This window comes from Apodemus sylvaticus, chromosome 12, assembly GCF_947179515.1.
Source record: "Apodemus sylvaticus chromosome 12, mApoSyl1.1, whole genome shotgun sequence".
NCBI lineage: Eukaryota > Metazoa > Chordata > Mammalia > Rodentia > Muridae > Apodemus > Apodemus sylvaticus.
Genome location: NC_067483.1, coordinates 39,258,235 through 39,264,234, shown reverse-complemented (window position 1 = coordinate 39,264,234; position 6,000 = coordinate 39,258,235). Strand labels below are relative to the sequence as shown.

The 6,000-nt window shown below is 52.9% G+C and overlaps 1 protein-coding gene across 1 annotated transcript in view; it reads left to right on the top strand.

Annotated features, from left to right (window-relative positions):
* The first annotated feature begins 1,942 nt into the window (after window positions 1-1,942).
* Nfasc (neurofascin) overlaps window positions 1,943-6,000 on the top strand; it is a 168,750-nt gene continuing 164,692 nt past the window's right edge. Inside the window, exon 1 of the mRNA XM_052200479.1 lies at window positions 1,943-2,034. The gene's annotated coding sequence lies outside the window, so the exon portion shown is untranslated. The remainder of the gene's footprint in view (window positions 2,035-6,000) is intronic.

Here is a 6,000-nt window from a genome sequence, read left to right as displayed (position 1 = left end):
GAATGGGACTGATGGCAGGGACACTTAGAGTCTCAGTGATCCTGCCAAATTGCTCTCCCAAAGGCCGTCCCAAGTTAATTCTCCATTAAGAATGGACAAATCTGCCTGTGTCCCCATTCCTCCTTGGAAGTCTGAGGAAGACGATTGCTTGTAGACAAGAGGGAGACACTGTTTTGGTTTCCTTGGGTACTGCATTCACCTGGTGCACAGCACATGCAGGTAAAACACCCATACACATGAAATAAAATAATCTTTACAAAAACAATAAAAAGTAAGCAATTGTTCATTTTTTCGGTCTGATACAGTGAGGATAACATTTGGAGCTCAGCAGGTGCGTCTAGAGTAGACACAATAGTCACTATGCATCATCAGAAGACAGCTGCCTCCTGCTGCTGTAAGGATCCATACAGTAAAATGCAGGGAACTGGCCTCTTAGGATAGGAGAAATTTTTATTCCACGGGCCAGCTTCCTCTGGATACTTTTAGTAAAGGGGGTTCAGGGAGCCCTGCCCTGCACACAGACCTCAGTGTTTGCAAGGGCCTTCCCCCAAGTTTTCTAAGAGTCTGTCAGGCGTCTGGGACCCACCAGGAGCCAGGAACAGTGTCCACAGTTCCCCCTTCTGAGTTTTCCAGACCTTGAGTCTCCTGCCCCTCTGGTTGGGTTGACTGGCTCCTTAGTGTCATCTGGTTCTGGTAGGGTGAAGTCTCATTCTTAGGACTAATACCAGGGTGATGCTGAAGCGGTGGATTTGAGTGACTTGAGTTGGATTTGAGTGGCTTTGTATATATATATATATATATATATATATATATATATATATATATATATATATATGTAAGAACCTTGAAAAAAATTGCCCAGGATTCTGACTCCTAGGGGCAATCTTGCTTCAAGGCTTTCAAAAGTGGCCTCCATCCCTACTTCCTGGTGTAGTCTTTGCCTCCATCTGCAGCTGTTGGGTTGGAAGCCCCTAGCTGAAGAGAGGGCATTTTGTCAGTGGGTGGATGAGCTTTTACTGAGCACAGGCTATGTGTGGGGCAGGAGGGTGATCTGTATCTTCTCCTTCCCTGAACCCTCAGACAGAGGTAGGGGGGAGGGGAAGTGTGAGGCGGGGCTGCCGAGACAGGTAGGTGGGTTCAGGTCTAAGTGGAGGTGCTACTTGGGTGTCATCACAGAAGGAGTCTCAGAATGGTGGTGTCTAGGGCGCTGTAGTTTTGGGCAGGGAGCCGAATGAGAAGCTTCTAAGGGCTCCTTCAAGGTGGTAGCTGGGCACAGGTCTCTGCCTGTGCACATTAGCTGAGGTCTACGAAGGGGAAGGGATCTCAGGGACGACGCAGCCCACTTTGCTCATACCTGTTCAGTCACTGAGGCAGGGCTAACATTTGGATGTGTGGTCTCCAAGTTCAAGGTTTTTCCACTCTAACTCAAGTCTGGGACAGTGCCCCGAGTCTTCTCCGGGCCGAACAATTCTTACAGTTTTAAAACAAGACCCGCCTGCAGGCCCCTCAAGTTTTTTCCCCTTGTCAGCCTCGGCTGGACAAACTCAGTGGAAGTTTTTGGAGGGTCGACCATAAGCATTACCGAGCTAGGCTCTCCAAAGCTGTGGGCAAATTTCTGCCCCTAAGAACTCAAAAAGGGGTTATTTGCAGGACAGACCGCACCAGTTCTGGCTCCAGGTCCTACGACACTGAGTGCCACTCTCCTGAAGAAGCATCCAAGATCAAGGGAGAAAACAGGGCTCCCAGCCTCTGGTTCTGCAACTTGATCCTTAGCGCATTGGGCGCACGGTGGCACCTGAGCATCCCTCGGTGCTGCTGGGTCCTGGTCCCAGCTCCGCGTACGCTGGGAGGGGTTCGGGGGCGCGCACGCAGGCCGCCGGGGACGCGCTGGCCGCCCGGGGGCGCGCACGGGCTAGTCTCTGCCCTAATGCGGCGGCTGGCAGCGAGAGGTGCTGCAGGGGACGCGAGGGAAGTGGCGGCGCCGGGAGCGGACATCTGGGACTGCACCCAGGGCTGGAGCCGGAGCTCCTGGAGGTAAGGTGAGCGCGGGCACCCGGTAGGATAGCAGAACCCGGTCGCGGAAGCCAAACCAGCAGCACCGCCTTCGATTCCGCTCTCCTCAGTCCATCTGCATCCCCCGACCTGTCCCATCCCCCTCCATCCACATCCCTGTGCCTTTTTCTCTCTATACTGCCACCTGCCCGGAACCCGCTGGATCCTGGCGGCGTCTCTCTCGCCAGCCCTCAGCCCTCTCCACCCCAATACCCTTTTAGACTCGGCTGGCAGCATCCCATATTCCATCCCTCTCCCGTGCTCTCTCTTTCCTCTCTGTCTCAGCCTCACCGTTTGAGACCGGCCAGCCCCTGTGTTTCCTCTCTGCACTCCTCACTTTTCAGTTCTCATTCCACCTATGTTTTCCTGCCTCACCCGCGGCCCCTCTGCTTGCCCTCCCTCACCCTGTTCTCTTTCTTGACCCTGCGGCTGGTCTCCGTTAGCGCCCTTCCAGTTTGTCCGTGGTCCCCATCTTCACACCCCGTCCCAACGCCTTCTCGGTGGCTTCCTTGTTTCCTCATCCCGCACACTCCCTCAGGAACAGCTCCCCTTCTCTCCTTGGTTCCTAGGCGGCCTGCTACCCATCACCTTCCCCCTCCTGCCCTTCGTGATGGTGTAGATCCGGGCTCAGACTCAGTCTACCTACCCATGCATCATCCTACTCTGCCACAGAGGCCTAGGGCTCTGCGGGCCAGGTGTTCACTGTTGTGGATTCAAACACCCCACCCCCCCAAAGCCCTTTGCTGTGTGTTTGAGCCTGTTCCTAGTTTTGGGAGAGAGATACTCCAGAGTTTGTAGGGCTCTGTGTGGCCCTCTCCTCTCCTGGAACTGTTCAGGTTTGTTTCCTAGATGGGATCGGGAAGGGCATGAGGCTGGAGGAAGAGGCAGGTCCAAGGGAATGGCCCTCCGGCTCCTGAGTCTTGTCCTGAGTCCTGGGCTGCAAAGGCCTGGCACAGAAACCTTGCTGGAAGGCCTGAGAGTTGGGGGTCTTAGCAAAGACTCCTCCTCAGCTTTCAAGCCAGTACTTGGGCATCAGGAGTGGTCATGAGTGTGGCCCACGAGAGGGCTAGGAGTGGTCAGAGTGCTGAATCACGGAGACTCTAGCCCCACAACAGCCCCCTCACTCCCTGAGCCAGGGTCTGCTTTTTCTTCCTCCCTTGGCTTACTGGCTGAGTTGTGTGTGCGTGCGCGTGCGCACATGTGTGTGTGCATGTGTGTGGTGTATGACTGTGTGTATGTGTGTTATGTATGAATGTGTGTTGTGTATGAGTGTGTTGTGTATGAATGTGTATTGTGTATGAGTGTGTGTTGTGTATGAGTGTGTGTTGTGTATGAACATGTATGTGTGTTTTGTGTTTGTGTTTGTGTATGTGTGTGTGTATGTGTGTGATTGGTTCTGGACAAAGATGCCTCCTCTAGCTCTAGAGGAGAGGGTGACAATATTCCTCTTCGTGCCTGTCTCTTTTCCTGAGAGGAGGGCCGTGGAGTGCCTCCTCTAACCTTGGAACTGAGGTGAGCCCTGCTGGGCCCAGATCCAATCTCCGGTAAGGCAAGGGCAGGCCATAGCCTTTGAGAACTGGGTGCGTAGGAGATGTGTGGTTTGAATAGGGCCAGAGACCAGCAGGTTCAGATCCCATAGAACTTAAGCCTAAGGAGAAGCTGCTCAGGGGAAAGGTGTAGAGCAAGGAAGACCCTGGGCACTAGGGCCTTACCAGATGAGGCTGTGGGCGGCCGGGGGAAGGGAGGCAGAGCTCAGTCCTCCCTTTGGCTGGATGCTGGATCAGTGGAACTGCACACAGGAGGCAAATGAGACAGAGGAGCGATCATCACCTTCCTGTCCAGTACAGTTTACCTTTTGTCTTGACTAAGCTGGTTCTTCAGAGAGACAATTTTTTACCCTTAGTCTTTGGATTAGGTTGAAGGTGTGTGTGTGTGTGTGTGTGTGTGTGTGTGTGTGTGTGAGAGAGAGAGAGAGAGAGAGAGAGAGAGAGAGAGAATATGATATTACTAAGAACAGAGATGAAACCCAAGAAATTATATATGCTTTTGTAAATAGGGACTGCCTTCCCAATCCCCTGTCTCAGAGACTCTTCTAAAATCCTAGGAGGTTAGGTACAAACTGCAGTCTGGCCCTGGCTGTTTCCCCAGAGGCTCTTGCTTTGGAATACTGAGGGGCTGGGTACAGCATCTTAGTGAAATGTGGGATGTGGTAATTCCGTGTGTCTATCCAGGGGACATGGTGTTGGGAGACTGGCTACACAGGCATTGTCACCCTTCTCTGTCCCCTCCCCGTCGCCTATGGGGGCAGGGCGGGAAGCTTCTTCTGGCATAAGGGCCGCTGGTCTGCCAGCTTTTCCTGGTATCAGAGAAGCATCACCTGCAGCTGTTGTCGGGAGCTGATTGGATCAAGGCTCTGACGTTGAAGTGCTTGATTGGGGCTCAGGTTAAATGGGGCCTCTGATAACAGCCTACATAGTTCCCAGTTTTTGTGCGACGAATCTCAGCCCTTGCTCCCTTGTTTGGCTTCACAAAAGCTACAGAGTTAAATCCAGGCACGCCAACGGCAGAGCCAGCTCCCCAGAGAGCAGGGGCAGGACCTGCCAATTGTGCTTCCCGGGCTGGCTCAGGTGGGACTGCATGCAGGAGTTGTTCCCTGCGGACTGAAGCAGGCTCTGCTTACAGCGGCTAGTCCTTTTATAGGCACAAGGAGGGGGTGGCTGAGATCTGAGTTTTGGGTTTGAGGTGGGGCAGATCTCAGGAGGATCCTGTTTTTGCAGTGACTCTCTGGGACAGGATTTCTCCAATCATCTGTCGCAACTCGCTCCTCACTTCTGGCACCACAATTCTCTCCCAGGCTGGTTTGCATGCCAGAGGTATGGAGATCTCTGAAGCCATCCAACAGCTGTGGCTGTGAGCATCTCCCTCTGTCTTTAGAAACAGAAATCCTTAGGGAGTCAGGAAGGAAGGGGCAGATTTGTCCTACTGTGCTTGGTTAGAGGGAGGCTGTGGAGGGTGAAGGAGAGTAGGTAGGATTGGGCTCATCTTTACTCCTGCCTTATTTGTTTATTAAGCCCTGCAATATGCCGCTACTGAAATCAGAGAGGGAAATCAAGGACAGAGCTGGGTCTTTTCAGAGCTCTAGTGTCATGGAAGAGGGAGACAGGTCATCAGACAAACCACACAGATACGTCTGAGCAAGGCTGGGCAGACAAAGATGCTGAACCACTCCATCCCAAATCCCGCTGGTAGCAGTCCTTCTTGCCCACAGCCATCTGGAATGGTAGCTCCGAGCTGATCTTGACACTGACTGCCTGGGAAAGGCTGGGGGCGGAGGTGAGGTTCAAGGTGCTGTCAGATCCCCAGCTTTAAGCAGCCAGAGCTTGGTTGCTCTGTGTGCAGCTGAACCCTGCAGTTGGATGGAGAACATAGGGGACTCTGGGACAAGGTGGAGACTACTTAGCTTTCCTAATCCCATCTCCTATGAATATTTATTCTAAGGGCAAAGTAAGGTCTGTAAGGGCTTGGAATGTCAAGACCACTCAGGGGCCAGACCTGGAGGTGCTTAGGGAGTCCCCAGTCTGTTGGAGGAACAATGAGTATCCCACACAGTGATGCTCAGAAGTAAGGCATGGAAACAGTGAGCGCTGATGCATGGGGAGGGTCTTAGGGGTATAAGGAGGCCAGAAGCAGGCAGGAGCCATCATATATGGAGAAGACTAACAGGGTTAACTCCTTAAAAGTTATGCAGTTGATCAGGTTATCTCCAGCCACCATAGATGCGTTGGTAAAAGAGCCAGAGCAGAGACACACATTCATCTATGTGGGTTGCCTCTCCTGTTCCCATACATCTGGTGCCCTGAGTTTTGAGCTGTGCCAGGACCTGTGCAAGACACTGTGTGATGCATCGGAGGGAAGTGAAATTATCCCCAAACGTCCCTTAAGAAATGC